The sequence below is a fragment of the Bos javanicus genome, chromosome 1 (assembly GCF_032452875.1).
Source record: "Bos javanicus breed banteng chromosome 1, ARS-OSU_banteng_1.0, whole genome shotgun sequence".
NCBI lineage: Eukaryota > Metazoa > Chordata > Mammalia > Artiodactyla > Bovidae > Bos > Bos javanicus.
Genome location: NC_083868.1, coordinates 155,374,500 through 155,391,556, shown reverse-complemented (window position 1 = coordinate 155,391,556; position 17,057 = coordinate 155,374,500). Strand labels below are relative to the sequence as shown.

Sequence of the window (17,057 nt, the reverse complement as noted above, 5' to 3'; positions counted from 1 at the left end):
GGGCCATACACAGACATGCCCTTCACACAAACACCTCTTCTTCTAAGACGTGTTGTCTCGGATGACTCTTGTATCATTTTCATGCTTGAGACTGATGGAGTATGTAAATGCATGTGACTGACTCTGCCTGAGCCTGTTGTAGTCAAGTGCAGATCTAGTCAAAATATTATTTTTTCAACCCCCTCTTATTCCTTTACAGTCCACTGATTAATGATCAGAGTTTGCTCAGGTTTTAAATAGAAACCTCCCCAAATTGCCTTTTATGCTTTTTAGATAAGGTGAGTTCCCACTGTAAATGATGCCAGGAAATATTTTGCTTGGTGCTTGTACAGAACAGGAGTTGCTCCATGCTGACAGAGCTTTGTGGTGAATGGAGAAGGAGAAGAAAAGCGCATTTGACATGAGTGCTGTTTGGGTGGGTATCATCACTTGCTCTCCAAACTTGCCACTTCTCTCAAGGGAGTTCAGTAGTATTTTGATTAGAATTAAGGCATGTGATTGGATTTTTATGAATGGTTTGCCATTAGATATTTCAGAGAGCAGAATAAGCATCCATAGTGAACAGACCTCAGTAGCACAAGGTTGCAAAGTATAAAAGGTGCCAGTTGCTTTTAATTATCAAAGGAGGAGGATTTTGAGTAAATTCGGTAACCGTGATGATTAAATTCTCTATTTAAATATGCTCTTTGTCTTTTTTTGGTTTGGTGTAGTTTCTGCTTATTAAGTAGTCATTTTTAGCATTTGTGATCAGATTACAGAACCGTCATCCCTCTTGCTTTTCCAGTTGATTTGGTTTGCAAACTCCAAAACTCTGGGATGCTTTTAACAAATTGGTTTACATTTTGACAGAACAGAGTTAAGTTAATTAATAGATCAGGCACGGAAAAGCCTCCATGTAGGGTGTATTTTCTGGTAAAATGAAAGTTATGTTTCAGCACGATGAGCATCAGGCTTCAGTAATCTGTTCCTCGTGTGGAATGAACACTTCCTACTTCGAGCTAGCAGGCACCTACTGTTTATTTACGCTGCATTAAACTGACAGCTCAGCAATCAGAGGAAAAATATTACTTACCTTCCTGAAGTAAATACCAGTTTATAGGTTAGTGCACGTATTTATATTCCTGTCACCACTAAATAATGGCCCTGTCTCCACTTTAATATCTACCTGTACTCTAATCCAGGGCTTTAGACTCTTCCTGGTTGGGGGTAGGGGTCGAGAAGAGTTTTCTTATCATTTCCCAGTGGCTAAACTTTAAAAAAAAAAAAAGAGTTATTTCATCTTCTCATTTCTGTCCTGCAAGAATCAGTTGAAACAGATATTATACATGTTTACTTTACATACCTCAACTGTTACATCCAAATCCCAAAAGAATCCGCATGCCACTTAAAATAGTCATCTTAGAGCAACCTCAGGACAAATATGTTCAAACACATTCAAGTGTATGTTTGCTAAATTAAACTCTCTACAAAGTTCCAAAGAGATAACTTCAACTATTTGATTACTTAGATAATAGCTTTGATAAAATGTCTTCTCTCCCAAGCCTTAGATGGAATGCTTCAGTTTTTAATGGAGATCTGCAAATATGAATATAAAGTGAGACACACTGATGGATGGATGGATTGGTACAGTTAACTTTCCTCTGAAAATATTCTTGCCTCCTTCATCTTTTTGTTTAAGCAGCCAACCTTGGATTTCAACTTTTTTACAATACTAAATTCAGGGATCTTTTCTTTTAAATTGGAAGCCCATTCTCTTTGGAGACCCCTGGAAACATCAAAATACAGTTAAAGTTGAGCTCCAAAACTTGTAATTAATTTGAGAAAATGCTTGTTATCTAGGACATTCTGTAAGTAGCTCTAACACTCAGCCTGTCCACCCAGTTGTCAGCCTCTAATCACATACTCCATTGACATCAGAGCAGAATGTGGTCTTAATGCAGCATATAAATCAAATCTGTTACACAAGGTTCTTCTCCTTCCCTCCCAAAGAAAAAGTGTCTTCTATGGTAATTTATATATCGTTCCTAAGTGCTATTCTCAATGGTAAGTCTATTTCAACTTGATGTCTTCATAGAGTGTGATCAACACATTAACACACATTATTTAGTACTTTTGAACTTATGCCAATGGTACCTTTTGCTGTTTATTTTTTAAAGTCTTTTTTAAGATCAGATATTTCATTTCAGAGTAAATAGATACAGATTGTGTGTATATATATTCAGGGTGAGATTTAGTAGCTTAGCGTTTCTCCAGCATATTGGCCTATTTTTATGCTTTGAAGTTATTCTGTATCTCTTCCACAGTTGTTGCTGTCTGAAGGTTCGTAAATAGAAATTCTCATCACCTCTTTCAATGGACTTTCAAGGATGTAATTTGGTTTATGTGGCAATCCCAGCTTAGTTATGAGACATGAAAATCAGTTAACCAGTATCCCAGCATTTATGTGCCTAGATTTGGCTGACATTTATTCAGTCCAGTTATTTGATATTTGGTAGTGAAGTGTCTTGTAATCAAACATTAAGAGTTGGTTCAGTTTTCCAGTGGAGAAACGGTCTTGCTGGATAAAACCTTTAACTGTGCAGTATTTTATTGCACTAATCACTCATTTGAGAGCCCGCTTATCGTGACATGAATTTTTGCTGCACCTCAGGGGTGCAGGTCCCCCAAATGAAGCTGAGATGCTTGCAGAAGGAGCAGATGGCAGGCTGCACCTGGCCCTGCCTCTGTTAGGGTGCTGTGGACCTGCTGCAACACCCCCCACCCCTGCCCCCCGCACCTCCCGCCGACCTCTTCTCCCAGGTGTGCAGGAAATGGAGGGCGTTGTACCCGGTGAAGTGGGTGGACTCTACCCAGAGCTATGACCTGATTTGTGACGTACCCTCAGAACTGCAGTAATGGTCCAGCTGCTTTGCAGGCAACTGGTATCCACCTCATTTGGGGATGCTTCTGCCTTGCTAGCAGTGCCAGAGACAATTTCGTCATTGTCACCTCGTCAAAGACTCCTTCTTGAGAGCTCTCCTGGAGGGCTAGATTCTGAGAGCAGCCTCTGGTATTTGGAGGGTAAGTGCCAGAAAAGTTCCTGTTAGTTCCATGTGGGGACTCAGGGGCTCCAGCCCCCAGGAGAGACCGGGACTGAGTGTCCAGGGGAAGTCTCCATGTCTGGATGTTGCTATTTCTTGGTGAGAGGTGATTTGGAACCAGAGAGCAGCAGAAATTCTGCAGCGTGCGTGCTACTCTGGGTGGTGAGAGGTGGTGGAGAGCTCCCAGGAGAAATTACTACATCTTCCTTTCTTGAGATATTTAAAGAAAAGGTACTCAGTAATCTGTGAGAGGGGCAACTCTCTAGATGCACTTTTCCAGGAAGCTGGGCAGAGTAGGGTGGATTGCTAGAGGTTCTTTTCTAGTCTTACTCAATGGTTTCTGATATGCCGTTAAGAGCCTGCAAACGATAATTTGGCCTTTTAACGTTTACAGTGTTAAGGACTTTAAGGTAAAAGAGGTTGTCTGTTATAAATATTTTATTGTAATAATTATTATAAATAAAATACAACCTAGTATATGCAGATATCTTTTGAAATAGAGATAGTCCTGAATATGGTGTCTCCATAATTAGCTGTTTGATGTTGAATGCAATTGAGTTTTCCTGATCCAGTGAACCAGACAATGGAAATCATTGGGGATTAACAGCAGGGCTATGTAATGATTCTTGATATAGCAAACCTTTCTTTCCTTGTTCACTGATAAAAATATTTTATCAGTAAATAAAGCACTCAATTCAAATGCTTACAATTTTAAATTTTAAAAGGACATCCAGAATTGATGAAATAATCCAAGTGTTTCTCATTGTATTTTCGCCAACTGAAATGATACCTAGACGTTCTTTCTAATAGATTTCTCCAGACTGTGAGAGGAATAATATTTTAATAACTATGCTTTAAGTTTCTTTTTCTTAGAGGTGGGCTTGCTTTGGGGTGGTGTAAGAAGACTCAAAACCAATTTAGAACATTATCTTATAAGTTTAAAAATGACAGCCTTACTTTGCAAGGAGTCATTGTATTTTAATAATACTGTACACTTATTAGTGTTATTGGAGCAGTAGACAGTTAATTACAGCCTTTTCTGAGACATGTTAACTGTATATTAACAGTCATGTTAAAAAAGAATGATGTATACTGTTACATACAAGCTGCTGCTTGCTAGACTCTTTTCAAAATAGTCTTTCAGAATGTATGGAGTCAGATTTTGGGTCCACAATTATCAGAATGTTTTCTAATAAAGTAACTTAATTTTACACTTTTCACTGGGATGTAAGAGTTTTAATTTTCTTTTTTCCCCTTTCTCTATATTAGCATTGACTTGAGCACTTCTGCTAGTAGGTTCAGAAATCAGTGTCCCTCAGCAGTTTAGCCTTCCCACACTGTAGTTTGAGATGCCTACATTTTTGTTCTGTGATGACTTTGGCCAATATAAGCCATTCAAAGCTTATTGAGTTGATTCTCTTTACAGCATCTTTTTAGTCACTATTTCTTGAGCCAGGCTGTGCTGTCTTACAATTCTGTAAAGCATGATATGTAGGATACATGAGAGCAGTTGATCACAGCAGTGGTTCTAAGACTATTTTGTTTTCCAGATCTAAAGCCTGGGTTTTAGCCTTGGCTTCTGGCATGGCAAACGATGGGTGACTGCTACTAGTGAGGCTGAAAGCTGGACTGAGCCTGCCTTAGACATCTCTCAGACTGGTGGACTCTTTGAACTCTCAGCTAATCTGGATATGTTGACCTTGTAACCTTGTAATACAGCGCTTAAAAATGTACTGAGTTTCCCACTTTATGAATTTTTAGGTGCTGCTGCCTCTATTCCAACAAGTTATTCAACTACAAAAAAAAAAAAAAATCAGTGTAAGGTACATGTCTGTGTTACAGAAAATAGTAACTTCACATTCTGTTTTGCATAGAGAGCACTCATTAAAGATCTGCTAAATTAATAACAGAATAGTGCGTTTAGCTTGTGCCGATATGGTTTAGTGGGAAAAGGCTTCTCTCTCCAGTCTTCTCTTTTCACTGGGGTTGTCTGCACACTTCATCTGCACATGTGCCAGTGTTCTGGATAACTGAGTGGTTTTCTCCTCTCTCTGCTGTGCCCTTTTTAGACAGTAGAACCAGGGTCTGTTTCCTCCTCTTCGACCTTGAGGATGGGCCAGGGTCTCTGTCAAGGCTTTTGGTCCTTTGGTGTGGGGTGGTGCTCACAACCTGCTCTGTCGTCCCTGGAGTCAGGCTACCAGGTGAAGGTCCTTCTGATCTTCTGGGGCCAAAAATCCTGTGTGCGCAGCAGCCCACGTCTGACTGGCCTCTATTCTTTCCTACGACGGTGATGTTTTCCAGGACCTCTCTGGATGCATATCAGCCATGATTAATTGCATAACAGATATTTTTCTATCCACTTATATATAAAATGGATTTTTATATCCATTGTGTAACACTGTTTTGAGATTTAGGGTATTTATGTTAAAGATGATTTCCTTCTCTTCCTTAAAATTAATGCTCGCATTGCGGTGGGGTTGGGTTAGGTGCATCTGAAACATTCTGAAAAGTTGCCAGCCTTCTAAGAAAGTTATCTTTAAAGAAAAAAGACACTTCCTCTTTAAATTTATTTCCACATGTGAGGCTCTTTGCAAGACAGTGCTGTTTAGTTACACAAAGAAAAGTCTTCCTGAAGCAGCAGACTGCTGTGTGACCCAGTCCATTGTCATGCACATTCTGTCTCTTTAAAAACAGTCTCCTCTATTTGCCCTATTAATTGTTGATATGTTGCCATCCACGAGACAAAAATTAGAGCTGTAATTAAATAATCATGTGATGCTCCTTAGTGCCAGTGAGAGCAAACTCATTTTTCCAGGCCCTGATGGTCACTGATGATTGTATTACCACTGGCTTGCTTTATTTTTTTAATGATTCTCTATCTGTAGATTACCCAACTACTGTCCTTCTTTGCAAAACTAGAGAAAACAGAGAACATTCAGCCAGTTAATTGGCTGGAGGTCCTCAGGGATGTAAGGTAGACATACCTTTTCTGCTTTTGTTCACCTGGTAGCTTCTTTGGGGAGGCTACATCAGTGGTGTGGTTGCCTGCCATTTAATTTACACTGGTGTTTTGGCTGGGATGGAGGCATATGGGGAATGCCAGGAGAATTACAAAAGGAGCCGGGTATTAAAATTCAGAAATGATTAAAATTGAAATAAAAGGATGCTGCTTCTTTGCCAGTACTCTGGCAGTCATAATGACACATAGAGATTAGTTTCCACCTTCATCTTTTCCTTCTTTTTCATTTCCTCTCGTTTATTGTTGACACATTTTCCTTCTGTCTGTCTCCCGTCTCTGTATCTCTTTGCACAGTTATGCATTCCTAGTTCTCCCTCTTTCCTTAAGCATGGAGAAGCCTACTTAACCTTATTATAACAATAACAGAATAGGTTATTAATATTTAATATGCACATGATTAAAATTTCTCTCCCTTAAACATAGGTCAGCTGTATTATTATTAACCAGCATGTAATTTTTCATTTAAAATATTCTTATTCTGCCCTTGCTGTTTCTGAAATGTAGTCTACTTTGCTAGTGATTTAATACATAATGTTTAGAAAACTGTGGTCGGCTAGTGAGAGAAGAACTTACCAGTCATGGATAATCAATTATGCATGAATTCGGATGTAACAGATGGAATCTGTGAGTTAAAGTTTCCCTTTGCCTTAGTGGTTTTTTTTTTTTTAATTTGTTTGTTTGACACCTGTCTCATATAGAGATAAACATCTAATGTAGCATGTGAGAAATTCCCTCATATCTTTGTATTCTCTTTAAAATGAACCTGATTTTTTTTTAACTTAAATTTAAGGGCAGAGACTTTCTGTGGTCTTAAAGATGATCAGATTCTTTTCCATCACTTCGTGGATACAGAACCGGGTCCCGTTTGGCTCACGAAGGGTGACTCTTACAGTTGGCAGAGGAAGGACCACCACCTGGATCTAAGGCTTCTGCTGTCCTCCACTTCTTTCCCACTATGTCACTGATTCTTTCCTGTAGGAGTCGCTTACTGATAGAGAGCACTGTCACACTAACTCTGGGTTTTAAAGAATTTCTGATGGAAACTGTGGTTGACTAGTTTTAACTGATGTAACATTCTCTTGTATGACGTGTGGATTGTATCTGTGAGTGTGTATACCATGCTATGCTAGATGTGTATTATATATACATTTATTCACACTAGGTTGTTGGTCCAACATTTGGATTTTCCAAATCTATTGAAAATACCCCAAGATGTGGTTTATATCCAAAACTACAGCATATGCCAGTTACAAAGATGCCTTTACACTAGCTTGTGGTGTTATAAATTCTTAGAGACAAAACCCCTTTGTGTAGAGTGAACTAAAAAGTTATTTTGGAGAGTCTTGTTACCTCCACAGAGAGATAAGTTTGATTTTCATTAAATATGATATGAATGTGTAGTAGATTTTCAGCTGCAGAAGTGATAGAACTGTGGGGTATTGTCCGTCTGTACAGCAGTTACAGCCTCAAAACAGCTACAAGCTGGTCCCCGTCAAAAATGTTCATAAATGTGCTGTTTGTTTCTCTCCCAAGTGTATTTATATACAGATTTAAAAAATACAAATGAAAATAGTCTTTACAGAATAAATAAAAATAAATGATTAAAAAAATAGCCTGAAGGCCCACTACTTCTGTTTTTAAAGTTATACTGCAGCATTATTTATCAACTTTTTGCTTCTTATCAGCTGGAAATTTGCATGTGTATTTATAGTCCCTGTTAGTTATCCAATGAATTAAATTCCACAATAAACACACTAATAAAGAAAGCTGCACCTGCAAAATAGGTAACTGGATATCCTTTAGCTACAGTTATGCTGTAAAACTATTTTTTAGTATTTTATTTAGACTTTAAATTATTTTCTTTTATTTAGTATTTTATTTCAGACCAATAAATATGTAATCTTAATTTGGCTCTACTATGTAATCATATTCCTTAGTCATGCATCAGAAAAATACATATATGCAGGAATGAACTTCAGGGAGATACAATTTAGATATGAGTTTCCAATACATTAAAAAAAAAACTGCATCATTAATATAAAAGTCCCTAATATAAAATCAGTGAGAACAGATGATAGGAAACAGTATCAGGCAATACACTATAAAAAATATATCATTACAGATTACTGCATACAAAAATAAATAATTGTAATTACTATCACAAAAAGTGACTGATAAAAATAAATTTGAAAGCCTTTTGAGCTTATTACTAAAACTGCATTCTCTTATTAATAAGTGCAACCTAAAATATCTACATGGAGAGTTTATAGATTATTACATCGAGTACCTACATGGAGTTGTCACGGCTCTGTGACTGGACTGCAGTGTCAGTGTCCTGCAGACGCCACCTGGGGACTGTCTGCTGTCTCAGGAGTGTAGTTAATTTTTACTCACTTGAAAAATATCCAGATAGAATGTTTGGATATTTGAATGTTGGATATTTGGAAGGCCTGGTTTTTGTCCCTCCTTTCTCTTCTTTTGCTAAGATACAAGAATATAGAAGAACATCTGAAAAGAGAAACATTTTCTTGCATCAGAGGACCATCAAATTACCTACTTTGGGTGGGATGTTGGGTCTCTGATTACCAACCCATGTTAATTATCCTTGGGCCAGGTAATCATCGTCTGAATGAATTACCCAGCGGAGACTGGGCCGCGGCTGTTGGCAGGTAAGGGCAAAGCAGTGGAAGGTCGGAGGCAGTTGCCAATGTGTTGCAGCTTATTGTTTTGTGCATAGCGTGATGTTTTCATGATAATATACATCTGCCAGTCTTAGGAATAGAGGATTGTTTTCCTTTAGTTTTGTTGTTTTCAAATGTTTAAATTGGGGTAAAAGATAGGTACCATACCTCGTGCCATTTGGACAGTGTGTGAGTGGACAGTTCAGTGCCTTGATCACAGTCACACTATCGTGTGCCCAGCGCCGCTGTCTCTTCCAGGTCTTCGCCGTCATCCCAAAGAGAATGTGCTTTAGTTTTGAATTAAACTCCTCCTCTGCTTCAGTGGGCTTCCGGCACTATAGAGGTATTTAAGCACTGTCCAGGTGCGCTGCACTTGTTTCCCCCAATGAATGGGCTTCTTTCCCCCAGTGATGGCCCTTGTCCACTGCTTGTGGTGCTGGGCACGGTGGTGCAGAATCTGATCTTGCCCTTGGTTGATCCTTTTCCCAAAAACAATCTGGACCAGCATCCAGGCCTGTTGCAACCTCAAACTGTTTTTCCCTCAGGTAAGCTGGGAAAGATCAGAATAGCACTGACATCACCAAGGAGACTTGGCTGGTCTGTCTTGACGGAAGGTTGGTTGAGAATGGTTTCTGTTCGACTGCGCTGGAATTAAAATCCCATGGGCTTCCTGGGGGCTCCGCACAGCAGTGAGGAGCCCTGCACCGGCTCCTGGGCACTTCAGTCCTGCTCAAGTGCCATGACTAGGGCCAGAAAGGAGTTGAACGGTTTCAGCTGTTTCAAAGGGAATCCCACTCAAGGTTGAAATTTTCTGGGAGAAAGAGCCTGCTCAAATATGTTGGGGGGGAAAAAAAATAAAAAGAATTAGAGAAAACCAGGATGGTTCTGGCTCCAGTAAATAATAGACTGGTTTTGGAACTTAACTTCCATGTGTAATTTTGTGGTTAGTCTCTTATGTCTGTGATGATAAATCATACACTCGCACAGGATTTCTGGCACCCCTGTAAATCTCAAGCCAGTACCCAAATGCTAATTTATCATGGTTCCTCAAACAGCAGACTTTTATTCACCAAATCAATGATCTAATAGCTTGCTCCCTACCTTTTTTTTTTTTTTTTTAAATTTGAAACAAGTAGCTTGCCTGCACATAAATTTCTTAAATTTGGGGTGAGCTCTGATTCTTAAAAGAGCCTTAACTTTTCCAAGTGACTCCAGGATCTCCATACTCTTGGAAGATGTCCTAACAGGTATATTTAATTTCTTGTCTCTAACACATTACCTACTCCAATGGATGCTACACCTGGCTGTATGCTGGAATCAGCTTGGAAACTCTCAAACGCTGGCTCCAACCCTTGGCAATGGGTGCAGCCTGGGTATCTGGACTGTTGACATACCAAGCAATATTAACATGCAGCAGATTTGAGGAGCCACTGAACTAACTTCTGATCTTATCCTTGGCTTTACTGCCTAGGAGTGCAAGAATCTTTCTAAGATTTTTACCAGCACTCATTCACCAAAACAGTTCTTGGCTTCCTTTCCCTGTTAATTGCCGGCACTGTGAGAGACTCCTGGAATACAGACAGGAGTCCAGCCTCAAGATGTTGACAGATGTGCAGTTGGGAAGGGCAGGCATGCAAATATGAAATGCTACGCTTGGAGGACAGAGTTGGGATGGGGCATCGAGGAGGAAGTGGCTAATAGATGGAGGAAGCTTTGGAAAGAAAAGGTGCAATCAGGCCACATATCAAAGAATGTGGCAGAAGAGGGGTTCCCAAGAGAGAAGAGGGAGGCCCTGCTCTCCAGAAGCAATGGGGGAAGAAGACAGTCTGAAACTCGTCACGGATTTGGTGGTGATAGCTATTGATACACAGGCTAATACGGAGGTATGCGGGGGTCTCAACAGCATCACTATTGGAACCTGAGCCCTACTCAGTTTTGGAGTTGGGTCTAGGCAGAGAGAACCAATTTTGATGGGGTTATTTCCACTGTCCATGTCAATGTTGTGGTCCATACTGATATCTGTGGAAGGAAGATATAAAATTTTGTCCAGTAAATTCTTGCTTTAAAAAGAGGTAATATTTCTCTTCACTCCACCTCACTTCCACAGTCTCGAAAAGGAACGGTCATTGCAATTAGCGATAGAATTTGGTTGCAAGTGACACCGAGTTTTTGGCTCTCATTTATTTATTCAGAATGTAAACATTGCAGATATTTCAAAGTCCCAGGTATCTCACCAGGTTCTAGAAGCCAACTCTAATGGCCGTTCATTTACCTCAGCGCCCTCTCCTCAAACTAGCTTAAACATCGGCCTTTCTTTGCTTCACTTTAATAGTGACCTTTGTCAATTAAAACCATAACCCAAATTACCAGTGGGTATTTACATTCACCTTAAAGTAATTAGGAAACAACTTTTGATCGCTATCAGTCCGGCTGTAACCGAAACCCCACATATTGGGGAAAAAACAAAAGCCGAAAACCTTAGGCCCATGTTTAGCGTTTATTATTCCTCCTTTCTCTCTCCTGAAACATATTCAAGCCGTTTGCTTTGATTCTCTGCAGCACACCATTATTTGTCGGTATTTGGATGCCCTCCCGGTTTGAGTAGATATCTACATTAAAGCTTCCAAAAAAGCCATTTCTAGTGGCAACTCTGCTTTTTTAACGTGGGGGTGGGAGAGGGTGTGGAACAATTCTGTGGTTTTCAGCTTCACCTGCGAGCTGTTGAAATGTTCATGGAAAGCAGCCTTTGGGGGTAAATGCATGTTATTCCAAACGTACTCTGAGACCCTTTTACATACAGACGTGTCTAGAAAGCTGTCTTAGATTTCTGTGCAGCACTGCCCATGTCTCGTTCCACGCAGCTTCACAGATCCACGGGCCCATTCTAAAGTGGAAAAGGACTTCAATTTGGACTTCATTGGGATGTCTGGAAGTTGTCCAGCACCTCTAAGACTCCTCCAGGCAAGGTCCTGGATTTACTGAGTCTTCTGTTGTAGAAGTTCTCTAGGTTCGTGCTGCCTGATGGAACTTTCTGCAATGGTGGAAGGGTTCTCTAACCCACACTGTCTCATAGGATAGCCACTCATCACATGCGGCTATTGAACACTTGATGTGTGACTGAGGAACTAAACTGTAAATGTTATTTAATTCCAGTGAATTCACATTTCAACGATACAGCCGCTTTCCCCACTGTTAACTCCACCTCACTTCCACAGTCTCTAAGAGGAACGGTCATTCCAATTAGCCATAGCATTTGGTTGCATGTGACACTGAGCCTTTGGCTCTCATTTATTTGTTCAGAATGTAAACATTGCAGGGATGCGGTATGAATCCCTGGTCATAGGGCAGTGAGCAAGACACAGTCTCTGTGCTCATAGGGATGACAGTCTAGCATGGGACAGGGAGGCCTGGCGTGCTGCAGTCCACAGGGTCGCAAAGACTGAACTGGACTGATGGAAGGTATTTATTAAGCCAGTGATCATCCAGCTTGTTCACTGGTGATAACTGCGACAAAGGAGAAGTACCGGAGGCTATGAGAGTGTAAACCGGGGACCAGGCCTTCCTGCGTGATTCACCTGAAAGTTTAATCCGAGTCCTGTTGATTCACTAAAGGAGAAAGGCGTGAGGTGGCTTCCCTCCCCAGGTTCAAGGCCGGGTCAGGCTGGCTGCAGGGCCTGGGACTCTGGAGCAGGGCAGTCCCCCTGTGCCTGCCGTGACCTCCAGAGGCGCAGGGTCCCTCTGGCTCAGCTGCACATGCTCACATGTAGACTCCTGCACTCGATCGCACAGATCCCCTCTCAAGCTATGCAGTTGTGATGATGTCAGTCACAGATAAGACGTGAGAAGGAGGGTGTGAATGTTTACAGGATATTGCATTTCCTCTCCAATGTATGTTTTGACAAAGTTGTTTGGGCTCCAGCCCCAGTTTTTTTTTTTTTTTTTTTTTTTAATCCCCCCTTCTCGGCTCTTACAAATTTGTATCTGGTCCATTCAAGAAACGATGTGGAAATCAGTCCTGACATCCCAGACAGACAAAACGAGACACATGACGGCAGAACATATGGCTCAAAGAGGCATCCTTATATGGCCAACACAGACCGTATTCCCAGAAATTCATATATGGAAAACGCCACCTGCAGCTAAAGCCAAAAACAAAGAGTCGACACGACAAAAAGAGCAATATGCCACGTGAAATGTGCTGCTCTAAGATGTGGAGAGATAGCCAACAGTATTTGAATTTAAAAAGATGAAAAAAAAAAAAAAACCTACCATGTCCTTAGAAAGTGCTATGGTAGTAAACATTGCTTTGCTAACATAGTCACTGGCGGAGTTGCCGTGTCTTAAAAGCGTTCAAATTCTAAATGCTTTCTCTGTTTATTACAAATGTATGTGCTATTCAGAACTCTGAATGTGTTTTAATGCTTCCGGATATCTGCCAGCATATTTATCTTGATATGGGGCCCCCTGAAGCATGCAGTAGTCCTTTTGTCATTGTTTTTTAAAAATCTTGTATCTCTGTTACAATATTTTATCTCTGCTACCTTTGTGTGGCCAGACTGACTTCCTTCTCCTGTGATAAAAAATTGATGCACTGTTTTAACTGTACACCCACATGTTTAATAGCTCATGTATTTGACTTGTAATATTTCATGTTCCTGAGGTTTTCCATTCTCGTAGCTGGATTTATAAAGTTTATCTTAACTTTTTTCAATACTTGGCTTGCACCTTTATTGCCAAATTTAAGAGACTTTGTAGAATAAAACTGATGCCCCCCATCGCAATGGTTTATTTTCACATATGTCTGGGAAGGGGGAATTTTCCTTATTACTTTTCTTTTGTTCTTTGTTTTAATCTGCGTTTAGTACTCAGTGGTTTAGTGAGTATTCTGAAAGAGTAAATAATATATAGGAAGTTCACCAGTGCACTATTACTTGGAGGGCATACGCCTGTGTGCCCTTTTGCTTATATCTTATATAGTTCTGAAATAAAGAATGTGCTTGAGGGAAATTAATATGTGTATATGATTAATAGACTTATAATCATGTAGTAAAGTTATTATTAGATGCCTTTATCCTCATTTATTCTGTTTTATCATTTTCGGAGGCCATGTCCATCCTTATTACACTTTTTTATGTTTGTGTTTGAGAATTAGCTTGGAATTCCTAGATAAAAGCTGCTACTCAAATTTAAAGATTAATATTTTAACCCCCACATCAATAGGAGGCTAAGGCAATCAGAAAGCTTTCTGTCTTATTTGTGGAAATAATGGGATAAACATCACTTACAGTATTTTATCCCAGTGTGTTTTAATATTGATATATTCAGTAACCTGTTTTAGTCTTCCTTTCTCTTTCTTTTTAAACACTCCATTTGAGTTCCATTTGCCTGAATGATTCTTTGTAGTACACGATACTTTTCCTCTATTTTGAGATTTTGCTATTGCTTGTAAATTTATACACTGTGATACTAGAATGCACAGTCCCTACTGAAAAACCAGGCAGGTTTCAGGGAAACATGTCAGGCATCACCAGTGTGAAGCACTATTAAAATATACATCTTGGAAATTCCCAATTTAACCCATCACATTGCAAAAATCATTCTCATTATAAAGATGAGTGTTATCCATGTTTTTCTTCTGAATATCAAACATTAAAAAAAAAATTTAAGTACTTCCATCTACAATAACAACTCTGCCACCAGTGTTACATGTTTCCTTATTGATTGTATTTCTTATACTTTAATCAAAATACCCTCCTCCATACTTTCCTGCATATCAACTTTTGAAAATACGGTATCATTTGAGCTTTTTCATAAAGATTTCCTTATCTTTCTTTTCTTGCTTTTGATACTGTGTTTATCATCACATTCTTTAGCTCTGGGTTTGGGTTTATACACCAAGATTCACTGCTGCCTTCAATAACCTTTCTGGTTTTGTGGGTGAAACGTGGGTGCCCTTAGAGTGATATATTTTCACTGTGTTCCTCCTGAACCTGTCCTCCCCAGGAGGCCATTATTTCCTCTCCTTTATCTTCTGTTTTACCTTCTGTTTGTCTAAGATTTCTAGTGTAGACAGTGTCTGAGAGTGTATTGGTAGCTTTAAATAGCTTCATTTGCATATTTCCCTCTTATCTCAGTACTTGCGCTAACTTGTTGCTTTTTTATGTGTAACAAAATGTTTATCTCACTGATTTTTCTCTTTTCCCTCCTACTGTATTCTGAAAAAATAATTCGAACATTTTTGTTTCTGTGTAATGATTAACTGCCTTCAGGGTCTTAAGGCGTTAGCACTCAAACCTAAACGATGAACGCTACATCCCCATTTCGGGCAAGGCTGTGATGGTCTTCATTTTTATAGGAACTATATTTAATAGATTATCTAAATAAGAGGATCATACTTGGGTGCTAATGACCATTTATCTACCGGGGTAATTTACCTTAGATTACAGAAGTATTTATTGCTACAACACAGGTATTAACCGCCCCCCACCCCCCAACGTTACCGTCTTTCACCAGGGGTAAAGGTGGCATGTTTTCCTTTGTAGTAACTTTTAACTAGTCAGGTCTCTTTCAAGAAAGTGACCCAAATTTTGTTTAACTCGGCCACCGTGGGCCACGTATTCCCTCCTCCGAGTTCTCCGGCTCAGAAGTGAGGGACGTTGGCATCTACCTGCGCCCAGCGCAGAGTGGACGGGCACCGATGAGCTCGGAAAGTGCTCGTCTTTTTGGGCCTCTGGCTCTTCGCTGGGGCTTCCCCCTCCCGTGAGGAGTGATCACATTGCGCAGGGGGTTTCGGGGGCCCCGGCCCTTCCGTTTCTGCCGCCGCCGGCGTGCGCTCCGCGCTCCCCGAGAGCCGGTGCCCCGCCGTCCCCCGGCCCCGTCCCGAAGGGCCCGGCCTCGGAGCCCCGCGCGGGCCGGTGCGCCCTCGCCCGTCCCCGGGCGCCAGCGCGCCCCGCTCCCGCCGCTCCCCTCTCGGTGTTCCCGCGGCGCGCGGGGCGGGGGGCGGCTCGCCTCCCGGCCTCGCCCCCGCCTCCCCCGCTCTCCCCGCCGGCCGCTCCCCGCCCCGCCGCCGCCGCGCACACCTGCCCCCGCGCGCCCCCGGCCCGCGCGCCCCGCCGTTCCGGGCATTGTGTGCCGCCCGCCCGGCCGGCTCCCCGCGCCCGTCCGCCGCGCCGCCGCCCCTCCGCGCTCCCGGCCCTCCAGCCCGGGTTTTAAGCCGCGTCCCTCCCCCGCGCCCCGCGCCCCTCCCCGCGCCCCCGCCCCCGCGCCGCCCGCCCGCTCGCTCCCGCCGCCCGGACGCGGCGCAGCCGGCCCCGCTGGGGAAGGGCCGGGCGGCGGGCGGCCCGGGGGCTGCGAGCGGGGGCCGTGCGTTAAGATGACGAGGACGGGGAAGCGGCAGCCACAGCGGCGGCGGCGGCAGCAGCGGCGGCGGCGCGGCCGGGCGCGCGGGGCCGAGCGGGGCGCGGCGGCGGCGGCGGCCGGGAGGAGCGCGCCCCGCGTTTGATGGGGGCCGCGCCGGCGGCGCGGGGGGCAGCGGAGCGGCCCGGCGCGGGGAGCGGCCCGCGCGCGCACTCGGCGCCGCGCCGCCCGGCGCCCGCCGGCCTCGTCGCCTCCGCCGCGCTCTAGGCGGCGCGGGGCCCAGGCGGCTCGGGGGGCGCCCCGCGCCCCTAGCCCGCGCGCGCCGAAACTCCTGCTCAGTTTTGTGGGGCGTCCGGGCCCCCCGCGCCCCGGGGCCATTGTGGGGCCGGGTGTTTACCTCGGACTCCGGCTGAGCGAGGGCTCCGCGACTTTCGGGGGGCGGCGGGGGCGCCCTCCGGCCCCCTTCCCCGGCTCCCCCCACGCCTCACTCTCCCGGCTCCGCAGACGCTCGCGGCCCCGCGTCCATGGGCCGCGGGGGGGTCCTCGGGGCGCTCGTCCGCGAGGGCCGGCTCCAAAGTGGCGCCCCAGTGCCTTGCCGGGGCTTCCTGCGTGCCCTGCGGCCCCCGGCGCCCCCGGCCCCTCGCTAGATGCCCCGCGCGGGGCCCAAGGCTGCGGGAAGAAAGTTGCAGGTCGGTTACTCTCCGGCGCGGTTCTCGGGGAGCGGGCAGGGGGAGGCGAGCCGGCCCCCCAGCCGCGCGCGCGGGGCGGCAGGAGGAGGGGACCACGGGCCACGGCCGGGCGGACTTTCGGCCGGCGCCCCGGAGAGCCCCGGCGGGCGGGGGGCGCTTCTGCAGACCTCGGCCGCCGAGGTTTGTTTGGGTTTTTTTTTTTTTCCTTTTTCTTTTTAAGAGAATCCCCGGT

At 43.6% G+C, this 17,057-nt stretch overlaps 1 protein-coding gene across 4 annotated transcripts in view; it reads left to right on the top strand.

Moving 5' to 3' along the window:
- The window catches only part of SATB1 (SATB homeobox 1), a 100,117-nt gene that overhangs the window by 3,168 nt on the left and 79,892 nt on the right, over nucleotides 1–17,057 (top strand). Inside the window, exon 1 of one of the 4 annotated variants that reach the window (XM_061425345.1) lies at nucleotides 2,809–3,060. The exons of 2 other annotated variants lie outside the window; for them this stretch is intronic. The gene's annotated coding sequence lies outside the window, so the exon portion shown is untranslated. Of the gene's footprint in view, nucleotides 1–2,808; nucleotides 3,061–16,736; nucleotides 16,826–17,057 lie in introns of those variants that run through there. One more of the 4 variants, XM_061425322.1, reaches the window with a different exon arrangement.